Here is a 21305-nt window from a genome sequence, read left to right on the forward strand (position 1 = left end):
TCTTTTGATTCCTTGTATTTAATGTTAAATGTTTCCTGACATTTTTACTTCAATTATTTTTAGTTATTCACCCACAAATGCAGTAAGGCTGACATAATTACCCCCTTTAATTCACAAAAGACGTGTATTTACCTATTTGTTATAAGGCTTTTCAAGCTAGCATGCTGTTACTGTGACAAGACTACTTTGAACAAACAGTAGGTAAAATCATATCGTATGTTGCACAGCAACCCCAAGAGCTGAATGTTAATTTAACGGGTAAAGACAAAGTAATTACAATAGTAAGAATCCTTATCTTTTGATGGAGTTAAAAATGGAACTCAAATTGTTATACAAACCATTGGCTTAGTAATCACTAGAAAAAACAACCAACATGCAAAGTATTATTTGCAAAGTTACAACTAGCTACTAGAGATGCTGGTAGAAGATCTCAGTGTAGTGTCAGTGTGGATATTGGTGGCATACCTGCAGTATTTGACATATGGAGTGGATTATTTTTTAACACCTATCACCTCCATATGACAAAATTATTTTCAGCATACGAAAGGAACAAGAATGATGGCCAGAAAAGGGGTGCAGATAATAAAAATTGTCTTTTATTGAATATATATGTACATATGTGTGTATCTCATATATGTATATATATGCCATATATATAATAATCATGCCAGTAAAATATACAAAATAAAATATCACAGAACAAACTAAAATGTACTTACTTTTAAATTACATTGATGTATTTTTAAAGGGGGATGAATTTATACCTACATAACAGTTTGTTACAGTAACAAAAAATAACATTGCAGTAACTGATAAGTGAGTTTTAATAAAACCAAAACATATGCAAAAGGTACAATTTAGACAACTAAAACATACCACTGATGTAACATTCTATTTTCTTGTTATTTTTTAGTTTAAAACAAATGATTAACAATGAAGGTATTATTCTAATTGAGTAAAAGATTAGATGTTTGAAACAAAATTTACACTTCCCAAACAGAAACATTATACCTCAGAGTTAGTATACTGTTTCACTATTATAATAAAAACTGCCCAGAAAGACCGAATTGAAGCAACCCAAGTTCTATTTCTTCATCTTTCCAATCACTGTGCTAAATTGTTAATTTCAAAAAAAAAAAAAGCTGTTTAAACACAGGACTATGTAGTGCCCCAAAGTTTAGAGAGAGAAACTGCTTTCAAAGCAAGCTTTAACAATCTTCAATTGTTATTACTCTGGAAAGGAATGGGTGTAGCCGGGTCCATGTGTGGGGCAAACAGTATAATTGGGAATTCTCCAAATCAATCTACATGTAGGATACAGTGTTTATTAAAGGATAAGTTATCAAAATGTGCTCATTTTATATATTTTAACTCAACAATAACGACAGCAATTGTTTAGAATTTAGACTAAAAGAGTTTGGGGGAGGATTATTTCATCACTAACATTATTTAGAATTGTTGGCACATGGCAATAAAAAGCAGACCAACTTTTGATCAGTTTTGTTATTGTGTTTAGCTTCTCTACAGACAATGCATCCCCTTCTTGCGTACATGCGAAGAGGACCACCCTGCCCTCGATACATCACTGCCTACTCCTCTCTACCCGCAAAACATGCTCTGTTTTGTGCCACGTACACCAACTGCAGAAAACATCCAGAGATGTACGGTACCCCTGAAGTATTAGGAACCTGTGTGTTCCACCATTCAGAAGATTTGCTTTTCAAATAGGACTGCAGAGTGAGTAAAGCTTGGCACAAAGGCCAATGGTGCAATTTCTGACCTTGGGGGTGTTCTGTATTTGGAGTTATAGGGCCTCCATCCTACCTCTCAAATTACACCACGTCAACCATTCCCTACTCATCCTGTTCACGTGGTCCACCCTGATAAATCATTACCTCCAGATTCCAAACAGGGAATTAGGGCTTGCGAGTTTAACGGGGGATCTTCTATTCTGATGAGGACAGGTTTTCAAATCCCTTTGTAAAGTCACATGACTTTTCTATCCTAAAACTAAAACAAAAGCCCCCAGATCCAGGCAGTGCTGGTAGCTATGCAATCATGACTACATCATTTACTGTCTGTTTCCTCATCTGAAAAATGTGGGAGCAAGGCAAGATGACTGGGTGATCTCTAAGTCTCTGTCACCTGCTATGCTTCTATTATGCATATAAGACACATTTTATGTAAACCAAATATTATCGTTTGTAGCCACATAATTTGGGGAAAATAATTTGGATGACACAAATTATTAGCAATAGGAAAGAGTGATGGTGATGAAAATGATGGTAGGGCTCATAGTTAGGAAGGCAAGTTGTGAAGTTATAAAAATCTTTCCCTTACAGAATTTTCTTGGTTGGGTCGCAAACACACACACATATACAAAGACTTTGGTAAATTCTGCCTACAGTTTTTTCTTTAATTCAACAACTATTTATTGAGCATCTACTATGTTCAGGCATATTAGGCACTGGGAATTCAGCAATGAATAAAACAAACCCCTGCCCTCATGGAGCTTATACCATATTAAGGAGAGATAGGAAATAAAGACATAAATAAGTGTTGAGAGTTTAGACGACCCTATAACACATATTCCTGCCTTGGCATTCATTTTATGTGGCCACACTGCCTGCAGGGGCCTTGAACTGACACCATACCCGCAGAATCACAAGATCCTGATATGACTCCCCCAATTGTGATAAGCACTCTCCCCCATCTCCCAGGGCCTCTCCTTGTGCACTCCTTAGATTACACCAAAACTGTACTCTTTTGGGTTTGAATTGACCAATTCAGCCTTCAGCTGGGAATCTCAAAGCATTCCACCCGAGGACCCTGTTAAGGCATGTGCCCTGGGTCCTGCCACACTCTCTCTGCCTGCACCCTGACTCGACCTCTCCTCATGGCCCCTCTTAGTGTGTCATGTACCTCCTCCAGGACCTATGAGTAATAAGTTTCTCTATTTCACTTTCCCTGGTGGTTTTCGTTGAACACCTCGTGGCTCACCATCCAACACCCCAGGGCGCTACTTAATAAATGTTAACAAAGTCACAACGATAAGTAAAATATGGAGTATGTCAGTAGTGACAAATTCTCTGGAGTTAAAAAAGGAGGGCGGGGGGAGGAAGAAAGATGCAGAGGTCCAGAGGGTGGTGTAATTTCTACAACATAATGCACAATGGCCACAGAACCTGAGGGTGGAGGTGGCAGGGGGCAAGAGTGAGCCTTCTGGTAATCAGGAAGAGAGCAGCAAGTGCTGTGAAAAGTAGCTACCACACGATTCAGGAAAGGGAGGTGACCGCGCTTGTCACAAGGACTGGTGACGGTGTAATTGGGAAGTACTCTACTTCTCCAACTCAGTATCTTGTTACGAATTAATGATTTTAAAACAACTGGTTATTTCACCAAACACCTAAAGACTAACTGTAGTCGCAGACTATCTCCTGAAACACGGGCAAACCCCACAGACATGAAGGATAATCATGCTTGAAAGACTGTCTCCTAGGCAATACTGTTTCTCAATAAGACATAGTCTGCTATTCAACTTAACATTTTTCTTTTCAGCTTTCTCTCAGTCACTATTATTGGAAGTCAAAGGTTGGAAATTTGTAATCCAGGAAACCCCTCTGAGGGTATTTCAAGGGTTTAAACTGAGAAGTTGCCCAATTCCTGGAGGTGTCAAATTCAGGGAAGGGTGGGGAGAGAGGGCTCTAGGTTGAATCAGTCCTGATCCAGAGTTACTGAGGCTGACCAGGACGTGGGGTATAAAACAGAAAAAGGCATACTCTGGTCAAAGCTAGCTCCTAGGAAGAGGAGTTAGCCTTCATCTAAGATCAGTTTTGTCCTGCTGAGAGAGGCCTCCTTGCAACATGGATGGGGGCTGTTGGACATTCTTCAGCAGCGACCCTGTGGGGCAATCAGAAGCAATAGCAGTAGTGGACCGGTGTGATCGAGGTCAGTGTTCTGCTTCGTTGAGTGGAGCAGTTTTTTCCCCTCCTGTGGTCATCTTCTTAGCAGAGGTAACAAGGAAGCTACATTACTCACATTGAACAAATCCATATTTTCTCTAATTAGGTTGGTGTAAACATTTCTTGGCTTTAAGCTCTCTTAACCTTCCCTTTTACACACCATGCCATTCAGCTGATGTGTGTTCTCCAGCAAGCCTGCCAACAATACTTTGTAGTCAACTCTGAAATAAACTTTCATCCTGACTCCCTCTGTTTCCACAAGCAAATGACTCACTCAAATTTCATAGATAAGAGGTGAGAAAAATGTAAATGTGATTCTTTAAGTGTCTCCTTTGGGTTCAGGGAACACACTTTGTAGGGGCTAATTGTCAGAAAGTTTAATTGTTACCCTGCATCTCCAGCTTCCCTCATGTAGCGCCATAGGTGCTAATAGTGAGAAAATTTGTGCCCCTGCTGTGCTCTCTTCATTAAGCTAATGGAACATTTTCCTCTCATTTTCTCCGTAGGGTGGCTGTAGGAGTACAACCTTATAATAGTTGCTCTAACTGTAATTGGAAGTAGTAGGAGTGTATATAATCATACTGTCTTTCCTATGTGGTAGTCGTTTATTTATGACCTATTGATAATAGGTCCCAGCCAGCAGCAGAAGACTGTGAGGATTACATTAGCATTTCCTCATAGGAGAGTGACTACTAAACAAAGACTATTGTTAACCAGAAAGAACACATACTAGGGATGGCCCATCATACCAAATACTGCAAATACTTGCATACCAAATACTTGCATCATTACTGCAAAGATTGGCCCCTCTGGGTATCATGGGTGTTTTTTCACTAAAATTAGTGGAGACTTCATCTTACCTTTCTTTAGATATGTGAACTAAGCTTCATGAGTCTTTTGGGGAGCCTTTCGAAGGCCATTGCATACCTTCTTCAAAGTGATGGGGAGTTTTGTTTGGCCACTGAAGTCTTTGGAGTATAATGGGCCTAGAGAAAAACTCACAATTTAGCATCCACCAACCTGATTCAGGGCCACTGGGCTGCACTGAGTACAGTTTGCGGCCAGCAGGACCCTCCCCAAAAAAGAGAGGCTGAGATGCCCCGGGAACCTGTTAACAAATTAGGAGATCTGCTGAGGCACCAATATCTGTATTGTTACATCTTGACCTCTTACAACATACTTTGATGAAATAACCCTTTTACTATCTTTTACAAGATGTAACATTCTTCAGGACATTGAGTATTCTCTGAAAATTCTCCACAGTTTGTGTGCGGCATTTGGTCTTCGGTTAAAGAGTAACTGAAGAGAACTTGCATGTTTACCATTTACTATTTAAAATAGTTCTATTCAAGGACTGCCCTTTACTTTTGGACAGAAAGTATCTTCTAAGGTCAGTACACAGAGCTCATAAATGTATCAAATTAGGTTGGCATCCATGAGAACATAGCATTGTGTATTCTGCCCCCACAAAGATACTGAACATCTAAGAATTTAATGCTGGACAGGATGCACAGTCAAATATCTGAATTGCTAAAACTTACAAACTGCAAAGAGGTATTGGTCAAATGTCTGCTATGTGGCAAGCACAATGCTAAGAATAGTCACAGATATTGTTTCATTTTATACTCCTGTAGCAGGCAGAATAATGACCTCCAAAGATGTCTGTGTTCTAATCCCTGAATCCTATAAGTATGTTATCCTATATGGCAAAAAGGACCTTACAGATGTGACTGAGTTAAGGATCATGATATGGGAAGATTACCCTGGATTATCTGGGTGGGCCAGTGTAATCACAAGGATCGTTGTAAGAGGAAGGCAGGAGGGTCAGCATTGGAAAAGAAGATATGACCACAGAAGCAGAAGTTGGAGTGATGTGGCCATGAGCTAAGGAATGTGGGTAGCCTCTAGAACCTAGAAAAGGAAAAAAAAAAAAAAAAGGATTATCCCTCTAGAGACTCCAGAAAGAATACAACCCTGCTGACCCATTTCGGACTCTGACTGCCAGAACTATAGATAAGTTTGTGTTGTTTGAAGCCACTAAGTTTGTAGTAATTTGTTATAGCAGCAATAGGGCACAAATACAACTCCCAACAGCTTTGCAAAACAAATTTATCTCCATTTTGCAGATGAGGAAACTGACGTTTAAAGGGATTTGAGAGGCTTAGTTCACCCTGCTTCCTCTCACAACGCATAGTGTGTAGATATTTTTGAGTGTAGCAGCTTTCTCTCTTGAAGCAGGTGGGTTCTCCCAAGGTTCTGAAAAAGCTGCAAGATGCATGAGCTGGGTAACTCACTAACTGAATATCCACCCTTTTGTCTTCAATCATCATGTTAGATGATTTCTTAATGAGCTTAGCTGAGTTTTTTACTTTCTAAAAATTTGGCAGCGTTATGAAGATTAATTCAGCATTTCTGAAATCAGAGCTTCTTGCATTACTCTTTCTTTTGGCAAACATCTTCCTTTGTCTCATCATTTAAGTTTAGACTCTAAAACTATTTATATCAGGAGTGAATAAACAGTGTGTGAGGGGAAGGGGCTTGATGTGTTTTCCAGTTTGTTATAGCAACTTTAATCAGGTAGGGTCTTAGAGAAGGATGTCAACTTCACGCCCACATAAATGGAGAGCAAACTTTTATATGATGAATGGTCATTTTCCAGGTCCCTAGCATCTTGTGGATCCCTGAGTTCTGCAGTAAGTCTAGATATAAATGCCTAGGGATTTGGTTTGTTCTGGTTTTAAGTACATTTGGCTCTATAGTAGATATGTGTTCACTGCCCATCATGCCAGCCTTGGGGGAATATTCCTCCCCTTTCTGTGTGGTACAAGTGAGGGCATCCTCACCATTCCTATATGCCCTAGGCCTGGCCAATCAGAGTATTCTACCTCCTGACCACAATGATTGGTTCAGGGGTCAAGAAGGATATGTGACCCAAGATAGTCTAGACTTAACTGTCAGAGAAGGAAAGATGTTTTCTCTTCCTCTTTGGCAAGGTCTCAGGATAATATAAGCCTATGACTCATGCATCTTGTGGCCATTTTTCCTGAACTTTGAGGGTCAGCCATCTGCTGCAAGAGAGAATACAGCCAACACCCAGGAGCTGAGAGTTGAGAGTTAGAGAACAAAAACAAGAAAGTTCTGATTTATCCAGCCATCTCTTACTCTGCCCCTGGACTCTTCCAGTACATAAACCAACAAAACATTTTTCAAACTTAAGTTAGTTGAATATGGATTTGTGATTAAAATAGAATATATTTTTAAATTTAAATTTTCAGAAAGGTGATAGCATAACTAAAGAAAAGGTATATAACAAAAGCCTCCTCTTCAGATTGTCCCATCTGCCCAGTTCCCACCCCATAGGTTCACAGTGGTTATGAAATTTTTACATAACCTATGGATTTATTTCATGTTTATACAAGCAACTATAAAAATATATCTCTATTTCCCTCTACTTTACCACAAAAAGTGTTATATTAGACATGTTGTTCTCCACCTTGGCTTTTCACCTAACGATGTATCTTATCAATCTTTTCCTATCAATGGTGAGGGAGCTTCTCCACTCCTTTATGAGGCTAGATAATATTACAGGATCCATTTTGATCAGAAGGACCTTGGAAAAGCAGGTTGGTTTTGAGGAGTTGGGTCAACTCTATATGAGAAAACTGTGTAGCTCCTTGGCAAGGATTTCTAGACCCATTTTTTCACATTTCCTTTTTCATATCTTAACAAGCTTACTATTCCCCAAAGATCAACATCAAACTTTAGGGTTACATTTGCTGTGAAAATTATGAATGACCCTATATAATCTTGAAAAATGAACCCAGGGCAAATAGAAGACTGTGGCTTAGATTGTAAATTGGAGACCTGCAACTCAATTTGGTTCACAAATATGTTTTCTTTGAACAGTATTTTAAAAAGAGTTTTAACTACTTGCTAATGTTTAAAACTTTTAAATTGGGCTATTTCATATTAATATTTTAGTATTTCATTTTTTATATTTCATTTTTTGTTCAATTATGGATTCATGGCTATTTATTTTATACTATGGGTCATACATCCAATACTACCTTATTTATTTTGTTGCCCACATTGTTCCAGGTTTGTCTGTTCGTAGTTTTTTCAGGTTGCTTTTTATTTCCCTTTGACATGCCTCATTTTGTTTGTTTGTTTGTTTCTTTTTGTTTTTTGAGGACTTCCTCTCTCTCTGGCACTACAGAGATTCATGCTGCATATTCTCTGCCTCAGTCCTATAATCAGCCATTTTTCCAAGGAGCCTGGTTCCTTTTATTAGAGAATGTCACATACCCCTAGTTTACTGCTGTGATTCTTCTGTTTTTTTTAATGACTCCACCCCCCTGTCAACTTAAGAGCTATTTGAAATATCAGGGAAAGAGAAAGATACTGTGAATTTTCCTCAGGATTAATGTAAACTTTATTTTAACATCTGACTCCAGCTTCCTACAAGACAAAGACTGTATTAGTTGTCCCTTATCTTGGAAAAACAGTACTAGAAATTGGAATTTTCAGTCTTCACCTTGTACCCTTAGAAATATTATTTAACTAACATTTTACAATCCATCTGAAGAATGCTAAACAGGTATTCCAAGAATTAGATTAAGTGATATTAAGTATTTTAAGAGCAGGAGCCTCACAAATATATAAGATCGTTAGCATTCTTAGTCTTTGCATTTTTATTAGGAATAGCTAACAGATTTTATAAATCCCATACCCTGAGTTATTCAGTATGTGCATAGCTAGTGTCATTTTTTTTAACTTATCTTAACGTGGAAAAAAATATGTTTTTACTCTACACATAAAGTGAATAACCAACACTACAATTAAAAAATTACTTCAGAAAGGGGCAGTTAACTTAGTCTGAAATCTATACTATATAAATGTGAATGCAAAGTTAACTGTATTTTTTTCCAAAAAACTACATTTGTATTTACAGATACAAGGCTCAACTGTCTGTGTCAAATGACATAATCTGGTTATTAGACTTATGATGGGATTTAAACATTTTAATGAAAGGGAAAAAATAAAGTATTCTTTTGTGTAAGTTAAGTTTTGCAATTCAAAGGATTTGTTCATTTGGGTCTCCAAGTTCTTCTTTTCAACGTTTGAGAGTCTTGAAGGTAGTATCTTGGCTTCAAAGCCTTTTGCTTTGAATCTAACTTTTACTTTGAAACTAACCAAAAAGAAACTAAGTATATCAGAACCATACCTAATCCCGTAGGAGTCAGCATTGCATCAAGTTTATTAAAATTAAAGACTTCTTTTTTTTTTTCTCCTCCCCAAATAGGCATCTGGTAATAAAAGGCAAATCAGCTGGGTTAGGATAAAACAGGCAATGTTTTTCCTTCACTAGTTCATTTAGAAAAGTCGGCTTGCTAACTGAGAAAAATTAATGAATTTTACTTGTATTAAAATAAAGGTGATTGCTTCATGGCAACAGTGTGCTCATTTGAGAAAGTCATTACATTTACGTATTGTGTTTTCATGTAAATACTTTTGCCAAAGTGTATTAGCAAGGAATATAATATTATGGTTCATGGTTCATGTAGTATCTGAAAAGAATAATTGTATAACTAATCAGTGAAAACAAAGTAAATGTTCCTCTTGGGTTTGTATAATAAAAATGGAATTAAAATTATTCAGGCTCAAAAATGCAAATATAATGCATCTCTACCAGCAGGAAAATAAAATTTTAAAGGCAAAACTTGTATGTGAAGACGAGTGTTTCAATTCTTCTGAAAGTCTTAGTTTGATTCTAGAACCGATCTCATCAAAATTTACTTCATGCATTTTATAAAGTAATCAAATATTTCACTGTTTTAAAAATAATAAAATTATCATTCCTTCTCCTGAACAAGTTCACTGATATTCAGAACACATTCTGGGGAAAATTAATGCTAATCAGTGTAGTGGTAGCAACCAAAGTAGCACTTTAATGTACTAAACAGTAATATAAGATTAAATTCACAGTAAACTCAAGAGCAAATAACCAATATTAATTTAAACAGATTAAATCCTGGGAAAGGGCAAAGGTTAGCAATGATTTGAAGCGATAACCAAATTCTATTGAGAACAATTGGCCTTGTATTAGACAACAGCAACCCCTACCGGAAGCTTGAGGCTGCCTGGGCAGGCATTCTTGGAGGCTGCAAGGAAGGATGGGTAGGGAGAATGGATTTGTGAAGATGCTCAGACCTCCACCTGGCGGGTGGAGCCGCCATGGAATTCATGTGCATCAATCCCCAAGTCATTTCTTCTCCAGTACTGTGTAATCACAGTCCTCATGTTCATCACCTAGAATTTTTAAAGAGGAAGAAATTGATTCAGAATGTTTTATTAGTAAATATTTAGAGTGCCCTTTTTTAAAAGAAAGCTAAAATTCTGTGATAAATACCTGACATGAAAAAGCAGTATCTGCTCTGGCAAGGACTTTAATTAGGCTTCCTTGGAATTTCCCCCACAGTGCTCAAAATTGTTCCTGTCCTTAGTAGAGAATGTTTTGGAGGGTGCTTTGATCTGACACCCCAACAAGTATGCATGGTGGCTAAATTTATACATCTGTATACATATACATACATACACACACCCATATATACAAACAGCATGTTATCTAAGGTTCAAAGTGGAACCGAGAGAAGCCTGGGTAAGATGGAAGGTCTTCACCATCCGCTTGGCCCTTCCTGTTCAGGTTTATGGCTTTTTTTTTTTTTCCATTATTCTTTGGGTGAGTAACCATCCTTAACAAACACTTACAAGAAGAAATATGAAAACTTTTAAGAAATGGTAAAAGGCAATAATTTGACAAACAGACTAGTCATCTATAAAGCATCTTCTTAAAATTAATGTGAAATGCCCAACAGTATTTTGAATTCAGCAATTCAAATAAATCAAATATTTAAACTGGCTTATGTTACATAACTAAAGGAAACCTCCATCAAGCTGACTTGCTAAAACATGTTTAAATGTCACAAGCAATAAGTATAGTGATCAGAGAAATAAGCTGAAGAAAAATCAGGAGTGATCATTTTAACAGATGGGGGCAGAGTCATAGAATGGAAGAAAGAAGGAAACAGAAGCAAGGACTCAAACTAGGCTTGGCTGGAATAGAAGCCTAAATTACTGTGGGAAGCAATCATAGAAACAACTCACAGCTTTGCTTTACTTTCTGAACACCCATCCCACCACCTCCAGCACCACATACTTTAGTTTCATGACTAACTTGTAAATGGTTTTTATAGAAACCTACCAGGGGGCGCATTACACAACCAAGTGGATCCTGTCTCAGAGACCATGTTCACGTTTCCAGTCAGAAAGAAGAAGCAGACTTTCCTTAGAATTTTTGAAGTGCTTGGAGGAGGCCAGGGGCAGCTGAATTGGAAACACTTTGTTTAACCCTCCTCCCTGAAATACAGAGTAACATCATTTCAGAAAGGAGTCAGGTATCTCCTGGGAGCTGTCTGCAGGTGGAAGCGTTTACTTCCTGAGGCTAGAAGCACTCAACACATTCCTCAAAGAAACAAGATCAAAAGTATTTGAAATTACAAGTGCTTGAGGGAGGCAGCCTAGTAGCTGGGAAAAAAAACACTGAGTCAGGACAGGAGCCCAGGATCCTACCCTAGCTGTGTGCCCTTGAGTGTCATTCAACCTCTCTGTGCCTTAGTTTCCTCATCTGTAAAGACAAAGACATTTGACTATTTTTCCAGCTTTGATGGCAAAAGAAATTTTAATGAGGATATAGGGTTCAGACGAGACACGATCTAGCAATGTTTCATAAAACCATCATTGTTCAAGAAGAGAATGGGTCCACAGAATCAGAGAACTAGAATTAGTGAGCATCTTCCCTGCATTCACTCATTTATCTATTCTTCAATAGGTGTTTATTAAGGATAAATTTATTATGTGTCAGAATCCAAACAGGAAATGGAATACAAGTTTGCCTAAGACTCAATCTCTTCCCTCAGAGAACTTGCAGCTTAGTGGGGAAGAAAGACAAATTTGTTTTCACAACACAGGGCAGCGAATCCTCTGCTCGCATATGCCACAGTGGCTAAGAGCATGTCTGGAAGATCTCAACCAAGGAGCCAAGGTTGAAAACTGTCACCAAAGGATGCCTGGAGCAGCAACACCCAAGTCCCCCCTTAAATCATGAACAGGAGTTAGCCACGAAGAAAGAAGGAAAAAGGGACATTTTTGGCAAAGTGAGCAGGCTTTGAGATAAATCCTGGAGCAGGGAGAGAAAGTGGCAGGTTCAGGGAACTGCAAGCTGTTCAACTGCAAGCTGCAGAGCAGGGGTGTGGCCAGAGAAGGGGCTGCAGAGAGAGCAGGAGTGAGCTACTGAAGGACAAAGCACATTCTAGCCAGGATGAGAGTAGGGGTGGGAATAGGACAGAATAGACAGGGGTTTGTTAAAACTGGTGGCTGGAAGACTAGTTAAGAGCCTGTAATAAAGATATGTACTAAGGCCACAGCAGTGGAAAGAGAGAGAAGGGAAGAAATTTGCAAATCTTTATAAAGTAAAATTAGCAGGGTTTGGGGATTGCTTGCATTTGGGCGTGAAGAAGAGGAAGATGTTGAGGATGACTTCCAGATGTCTGGCTTGGATGGCTGGTGCTACTGACAGCAATGCAGGATGGAGATCAGTTTGGGTGGGGGGAAATGAAGAATTCTGTCGAGGCCCTGGGTTAATGAGGAATTCAGATGGAGATGTTTTTAGGGATTCTAGAGGACAAAGGAGAGATTAGAGGCAGAGATATCGATTTGGGAGTCACCTGGAGCACTGTTCCAGAATCATATCCTCACAGCTCAGTGCCCAGAGAGGAACTCTCTTCTCCTGTCTTCCATCCACTTCCCCAACCAAGTACTGAAAAGTCCTGTGGAAGAATTCTGCTGGGCTTTCATGATACACCCAACCCTGTGGTCAAGAGAGTAGGTTGCCATGATTGGCAGCCTCTACTAGGACCATTTACTTGGATGGATTATTTCCCAAAGAATGTGAGTGCTGTGCAAAGCAGCAAATGTCCCCAACACCCCTCTTTCCATCATTCATTATCTTCTGGTAAGAACTCATTCTCATGATCACATCCTGAAAATTTATAATTCTGGAACTCGTCCACACCAGAAATTCCATTCTCCCATCACTGCCTTTTCTCATCTCACATGTCTCCATCAGCCTCAGTCTCATACTCACACTTAACCTAATCTTGAAGTTCATCAAGGACTCCAGTCTGCAGTCCCTGCCCATCTCCCCATTATACCATCCTCCTCCCAGCTTTACTTCCTTCCCTATCCAGTCTGGACCACACAGGTCATCATTTTTGGTCTGATTGTAGGTTCATACAGGATCACAAGAAACTCATAGAAGACACTGACCAGCTTGAGGATGGACCACGACCATCCTGAATTGTCTTTTGGACTCAGACCTGAATGTTCACATACTCCGTGATATGTCCTCCCCCAAACCCCTAGTTCAGATGATGCTCAGCTTATTGGCCCACAACTACCTCTGCATAGCCCCAAACCAGGTTGTTTTAAAGTGAGGTTGAGTTCTTGGCCAAATCCTCTCCTCCTAGGAAATTTGGAAGTGCCAGTGAAAGTTACCACAATTATAAAATGGCAGCTTCACTGTGTCATTAGAGAAATCCACAGTTCCTGGACTTGAGGAGTTACTCCATTTATTTTCTTTTTCATTAAGTAATCAGTAAATATCTGTCAAGCAAATATTTCAAGATATATCCATAGCCTTTAAATTTTTTATTCTGTAAGCATTTTAATAAATAGACTAAAACCTTTTTATTCTCTCTGCCAAAGTGCCCAACCAACAGGGACCATTGATGAATATGGTGATAAAGAAAAATAAGGTTACCCAGTTACCTAGAGTTAACTAGTGATATCCACATAAAATGAACAGCCATCTGAAGAAGTAAACCAAGACTTTGTCTATAAGTGTGTGACTTAAACCCCCACAATTAGAAATCCCCACAATTCCAATCAAGGTGATCTGGAAATTGTATTTAGAAAGGGTAAACTTATATAGTGAATTATATGGTACTAAAACTGGAGATAGGCTGTATGAAATGTCCAGGAAAGAGAGTGACCTCTCTGAATAACAAGGCTACATACATCTCATATGATTCTGTTTGTTAGTAAACTTGTGATTTTCGGTGGGCAGTTGTTGTTTGACTATAAAAGGAGAAAATACTGGTTGTGCAGATGGAAATGCATCATCTCCCTAGCAGTTATATTTCTCGTTGCCAATTAAAATTTTGGTATTAATTTAGCCATCTCTACCGTGAGTTTAGTTATGTGAGTTGGCATGTCCAGGTGCTGACTGCATAGGTTGTTGCAGATTCTGCAAAGCATCAGGTTTGAAAGTCATGGAGAAGTAAATGCCGCCTTGTGGGACCCTCCGGCAGAAGGCTTGCTAATCCCTCCAGTCATACACTTGAACAAGATCCCTACAGGGCACCTTCTGTAGTATTCGAAGAGGAACCCCAGTTGATAAGTCAACAAATAATTATTGACCACACTAAACTTAGGTGTGGTTGTTAGTGAAAATAATAATTCCTATTTGTTGAATGTCTACAATATGCCACAAGTAGCTGTAGGTAATTTATGGAGATACACAAAAAAGTATGTAAAATTTTTCCCTTGAAACATTATTTATAACATAAATATAATATAATATCTGTACTCCTCCAAACTTCAAATGTTGAAGCCCTAACCCCCAGCATTTGGAAGTGGGGCCTTTGGGAGGTGATTAGGTCAGGAGAATGGGGCTCTCATGAATGGGAGTAGTGCCCTTATAAGAAGAGGCAAGAGAGCTTGCCCTCTCTTTCTCTCTACTCTGTGCCACGTAAGGATACAATCAGAAGGTGGCTGTCTGCAAACCAAGGAGACACTGCCCGCTCTCACCAGACACTGAATTTGCTGACACTTTGATCTTGGACTTCCTAACCTCCAGAACTGTGAGAAATAATAAATATTTGTCATATAAGCCACCCACCCTATGGTAATTTGTTATAGAAGCCCAAGCTAAGACAGTGAAAAACTAGAATTAACCTAAATATTCAACATACAAAAATAAAGTACAATCCCAATTGGTAAAAACATATAAATGAAAAGACTGAAGAGCTACACATGAAAACATTAACAGCCAGGATCAGGTGCCCTTTTTTCTTTATCATCTGCTATTTTTGTTTATTTAAATTTTTTTCTGCAGCAAACATGTATTTTATAATTGAGAAGTTTTCATTCACTGTTAAATCACAAAAAGAAACTTTAATATGACTGTGTAAGTCTTCAGAATCTTTTTAGATTTTATTATTTCAAAGGAACGTAGGAGTTCTTATAAAGTTTACATTGAAATTTTAGATGAAATACAGTTAGACTGTCTTTTAGGCTTACTGAAGACTTCATTTGTCGTTCTGCTTGCTCAGAGTTGGTCTCTCATTCAAAACAAAACCAGTAGAGCAGCATCAGCCCAATTTTGCTTCATTACCATAGCAACATAATAGTGACAAAAGCACGCAGCTCCTTCCCTCCCTCTCACATATGTGCACTGTTACTGTCTCTCTTCCACCTTTCATTCATTGCCATTTTCTTCCATCCAGTTTTCTTCATCTTTTTTCATATGTTGGCTTCCTTCCTCACCCCAGAATTTATGTGTGGCAAAGAGTCTATGTGGTTCATCAAAATGCCCTAAATTCTAAATGCCAATTTGTTTGCTCTGTTTTTACTCTTCAGGGATCCTGCTGGTCAACCATGAGTAAGGAATAGTTATAGTTTCCCTGGGAAGCCCGTCTAATTCATACTTCTGAACACTAGTAATTTCAATACTCAGACTTAATTCAAATGAGCCCTTAGGCAGAGGAGAGAACGCATATTGGGGGAGCTACTAGCAGTAACTGAGTTTAATTGGACTTTGTTCCATTCCCCTGCTCTCACCTCCCCCCACAGAAATACACAATAAATTCACTATTGATTTTGGTAGTTGAGAAGAGATGGGACTATATAACAGGAGCCATCACAGACAAACATTTCAGTTGCACTTAAAATATAATCAAGGACGTGGACACTGTTATACTCTATGCATAGGGTGTACAGGTGACCTTGCCTACCAACTTTACTCTGGACCCCCCTTTTCCTACACCCCTTCTTCCTTCCTATGAATTCTGACTTCTTTCAGGTGTCTGCCCTCTTTCGGGAAGCCATGTCCTTCAGGAGGGGCCAGCACCAGCTCCAAGCCTAGATGGTGAGTCTTGATTGATATAAGTTAATTATCGTGGCACCATCCTTTTGTCAGGTTTGGCCTAGGCATGGGCAAGCAATGCTCTTTTTTTTTTTTTTTTTTTTTTTTTTGCGGTATGCGGGGCTCTCACCGTTGTGGCCTCTCCCGTTGCGGAGCACAGGCTCCGGACGCGCAGGCTCAGCGGCCATGGCTCACGGGCCCAGCCGCTCCGCGGCATGTGGGATCCTCCCGGACCGGGGCACGAACCCGTGTCCCCCACATCGGCAGGCGGACTCTCAACCACTGCGCCACCAGGGAAGCCCAAGCAATGCTCTTTTGGCCAATAAAACATAAGGTGAAGTCTAGGACTTCCCTGGCGGTCCTGTAGTTAAGACTCCGAGCTTCCACTGCAGGGGGGGCGCAGGTTGGATCCCTGGTCAGGGAATCCTGCATACGGCACAGTGTGATCAAAAGAAAAAAAAAAAAAGACATAAGGGGAACTCTGCTGGTGGCTCTGAGAAAGGTTGCTGAAAGTTACAAGAACGTGGCAGTGAATGTTCCACTCAGTCCATAGGCAAAACATTTTGTAGACACTAAGTACAGGTTTTTTAAATGTAATTGTTTTTGAAGATATCTCTCTGAACAATTCTTAAACTGGGTATGCATAATATAGCAATGTATATTCATATATCTGAACTATTTATAAACTTCAAGCATAGTAAACTGAAAATTATCAAAGTTTAAAAAAATTTATCTTTGGCCTGACACAGTTTGCAAGGTGATAGCTTTTTGTCTAACGTAAATGTAATGGAAAGACCAGAAACTGTTCACGAATGATAATAAAGGAGAATTTCAGGCATAAATAAAAATTGAAAAAGAATGGAATTGTTAAAAACCTTTACCAACGCATTCATGCTGACAGCACCATCATAAAGTGGTTGAAATATTTGTTGTCATCAAGAAATTGTGAATCAATGAAAAGCCAGGTAGGCACATAGAAAGAGCTTAGCTGCACTGCACTAAGAAGACAGTCTAGGGTCCTGTGGGGAGAGGCAGCGTGCTGTGCAGAAGGTCAGGGAGCCCAGGGGAGTCTGCTCTCAGGAACGCCAGGTTGTCACCTAGAGAAACAGCATCTCCCTTATTACCCCACCGTGCTTTTCTGCCACACATCAAACACCAGATGGACAGCCAGCTGTCAGAAAACACTGTAACACTGTCCGCTTGCCTCCTAAATGGGAGTATAGTGTGTGGAAGGTACCGTTTTAAAGTCTTGTACTTTCATGTGAGAAGTGCTTGTAAGGCAGCAGGAGCTCGGGGTAGGGGTTATGTGTTGCAAAAATGTCCAGAAACATCAAACGTTACGCTCTCTGCAGAAAGGTAGGCTCCAGCTTTAGCTGCTGATTCTTTGGCTCAAGCTGAGTCAAGCAGTACACAAAGAATAGACAAAAGCCGGCAAACGACGGGCAGTCACCATGGGGTATGACAAACCAGTGTCGGCTAACTCCGGACATTGTTCCTTCTCCGTGGAAGAGTGGCTGCACCTGCGTCCAGCTGAAGCTTGGCCACATCTCCTCCTCTGGACACCTGGAAAACTCTCCACAGCAAGAAGACAGGACCCTGGTCACTGAAGGTTCTTGTTTCTTGACAAGAAACATATTTGAATGTTTATTCATATGGAGATTTTATTCCTCAGGCTTCACCGATTTTAAGCTAAGCTTTTTTTTTTTTTTAATGAACTACAAAATGAGGCGTGACACAACTGTTTAAAATAATTTCTTCTTCAATAAGCAAACCCAAGTGCAGTCTCCTTTTTCTGGAGGCATATGGAATTAGCCATGTGCCTCTAATATTAGCACTTACATCTCTCACAAAACCCTTTGACAACCCAAACAAGTCACTCTTTCAATTACCCATTTACTGTTTACTGTAATGCTAATCCTCACAGACCACACTTTTGAGTGTCTTCTGCCAGCTGTCATGGTATACAACTTTTTAAAAATATCATTGTTTTCTTCAATAAGAAAGTAAAAAGAAAAAGCATTTTCTTTCATCTAGTATTACGGATGTCAAGCATAATAAGATATTTATGGATCTTAAGAGCTGTCTGCCCATAGGATTCATTTCTCCAATGACCATTTCTTTTATTTCTTTTTATAAATTTATTTATTTATTTATTTTTGGCTGCGTTGGGTCTTCGTTGCTGGGCGCAGGCTCTCTCTAGTTGCAGCGAGCATGGGCTACTCTTCGTTGCAGTGCGTGGGCTTCTCATTGCAGTGGCTTCTCGTTGCGGAGCAGGGGCTCTAGGCGTGCAGGCTCAGTAGTTGTGGCTCGTGGAGCACAGGCTCAGCAGTTGTGGCACATGGACTTGTTTGCTCTGCAGCATGTGGGACCTTCCCGGACCAGGGATTGAACCCGTGTCCCCTGCATTGGCAGGCGGATTCTTAACCACTGTGCCACCAGGGAAGTCCCCAGTGAACATTTCTTAAATGTGTATAAAACATCCTATTACATAAGAAGGAGTTACCCATTATGCTTTCCATTTTATGGAAAAGGAAATAAAGACCAGTTGCATGATTTCTGCAGATCCTTACCATCCTTTCTGCATTGGGGACATGAGAAATTCCAGGAATACCACCCATTAAATGATTTAATTGCTATTATATTGTCATTTATCAGTGTAGAAACAGTATTGAGAAACCTGCACATTTCAAGCCTTTATAGAATGCAAAATTGTGGAAAGAAAAAACACTTCTTTCACCACTTCTTCTTTTGGATTTTCTCCTGTGTCAATTGTAGGGTAAGAGCGCTGACCGCTGTTCACAGCTCCAATGTAATCCTGGGCATCTCTAAGACAGGCGCTCCCCGGGCGGGAGATGTCTAGGGGTGGGTGAAGCCCTCAGCATGCTGAAAAAGCAGACACAAAGAAAACTGTCATGTTAGGCTTTCTTTCCTATTTGTAGTTATATGGTTGGAAGATCCTCCTTTGGGTCAAGTATCTGTCCATTTCTACACAAGAACATGGCTGTTTTTATGTTCATAAAACACTCTCTTCAGAAGTTGACCTTCAAATATCCTTGAAGGTAGAAAGGCAAACAAATGTGCTGTTGTTCGCTTAGATGACACAGGGCACCTCCCAATGTTTGGTCTAATCTGCTAATACCCTGTAGCAGGTGGAAACAGTCAAAGAATTCCCACAGGAGCCATTTTCTCATTTGAACAAGATGGAAATGGCACTGGATTAAGTTCAAATATCGCCTGTGACTATAACATGTAAAGACAGTAAAGAAGTTTATAGTACTGTGGCGACCACCCTTGCAACAATTACTATCTCTTAAAATCCACCCTTATAGCCTATTCCCACAAATTGTTAAGAAAATACAGTGTGAAAGGGCTAACAGCATAGATATTTCATAGTAGATCTAGTAATCCACATATGTTTTAGCAAGTCATTCACAGAGTCCAATTCAAAAAGATAAAACAAGTCAAAATGACACTGTGTTTTTTCGTGGTCAATCACACATTTCCTCAGCATGAACTATAACAGTCATCGTGAGACATGCAAGGGGCACCAATGGCAGTGGTGGAAGCAAAAGGCTCTGGCCGATACAAGTCAACATTTGCCACAAATAATTTCCATGGAAATTCATGGTTGGGTAATTTGCACACAAGATGACATCAAGAATAACGTAGTAGATAATCTGGTTTCTGAGTACAACTAAACAACTGAACATATAGAGAATGCACAAATCTTGAACAAATATAGTACTGATGAGATTATAAGTTCTTCTAACTTGTACAGTCATACCAGCCAATAGACTCAACACAGATGTTCTAAGATTTTATAAACCAATAAATCTGGAGAAGTAACTGATACCACTGTACCAGTAAAAACATCACAAAAATAAATAAGATGTTAGTTTGGGCAGAGGAAATGTTAAATGAAGAAGTGTAAAAATAAGACAAGTAATCATCTTCGTAGGTCTGGTTTCATGTAGACTGGTGACTCATTTTAATGACAATTCAGCAGACAGTATCTTAAGGATATTTCTATGCTAACAACAATTTATTAAGTATATACTGTTATATGTACTTTACAGCTGTTTCAACCAAGGAATAGTCGTAATAAAAACATGAAAGTATAGAATATAGTGTTTCTGATGTCTTAAAAGAAATCAGAACAAATAGATACAGCCTTTATCATAAAGCAAACACAATTGATTTTAAACTTGATTCCTTACTGAATCTTTATTGTCTCTGCTCCATGTTATGTTCTGAGTGAAAGGTACAAATTAGGGAAATACAGGAAATAGCCTGAGTAGTATCGATACAATACATCTGGTGGCAAAACAATATGATCGGTATCAATACAAAGAAGAATATGCCATAGTTACCAAGGAAGACTTTAAGTGGTCCTTTGCAATGGGAGAAGGAAAGAAAACATGAAAGAATTCTGATCATGAGGATAAAGATTTTCCTGAAGCAGTGTATTTCCCAGAGGATAAAACAAGGGAAAGCAGAGACAGTGAGACAGGAGTTAATCAAAGGAGCAACATTTGAAAAACAATTTAGGTTAAAAAAACTGGTAGAAGAGTTTTTGGATATTTGGTTAGTTTTTCTTCAGTGGAAAGAAATTTTTAATTATGTGCAAATGCGTGAGGTATAAAAAAATTCATTATTTAAAAATTGAGAATAAAATAATATAGCAAATGTGAAAACACTTTGATAAACAAAAAGAACTAGACAACTGCAAAGTGTTATTTTGCATTCTGTGACATTTTCCATGATATTTTGTATTCATGAAAATGCTTGTCTTGCGATGACTAATAATTGTCAATAACAATGTGATGCTGTAGGTAATTGACAATAATGTTTGAACATATGTTTGTCATTGATGTTAAAGTCAATATAAATTTAATTGTTCTATTACAATTATTGAACAAGATGTTTTTCTTTGTATATGCTTAATTATGCACTTATTTTCAGTTTTCCCTCATAAGGAGTATTAATTTCAGTCTTTTTTTTTTTTTTTTTTTTTGCGGTACACAGGCCTCTCACTGCTGTGGCCTCTCCTGCTGCGGAGCACAGGCTCCGGACGCACAGGC

At 39.0% G+C, this 21305-nt stretch overlaps 2 protein-coding genes across 4 annotated transcripts in view; one reads left to right on the forward strand and one right to left on the reverse strand.

Moving 5' to 3' along the window:
• AP5M1 (adaptor related protein complex 5 subunit mu 1) overlaps positions 1 to 9685 on the forward strand; it is a 43287-nt gene extending 33602 nt beyond the window's left edge. For all 3 annotated transcript variants that reach the window (XM_049706255.1, XM_012536543.3, XM_049706254.1), the window contains one exon: positions 1517 to 9685. The gene's annotated coding sequence lies outside the window, so the exon portion shown is untranslated. The remainder of the gene's footprint in view (positions 1 to 1516) is intronic.
• CCDC198 (coiled-coil domain containing 198) overlaps positions 1 to 21305 on the reverse strand; it is a 496778-nt gene that overhangs the window by 335882 nt on the left and 139591 nt on the right. The gene's annotated exons all lie outside the window — the stretch shown is intronic.

This window comes from Orcinus orca, chromosome 2 (genome assembly GCF_937001465.1).
Source record: "Orcinus orca chromosome 2, mOrcOrc1.1, whole genome shotgun sequence".
Classification (NCBI taxonomy): Eukaryota; Metazoa; Chordata; class Mammalia; order Artiodactyla; family Delphinidae; genus Orcinus; species Orcinus orca.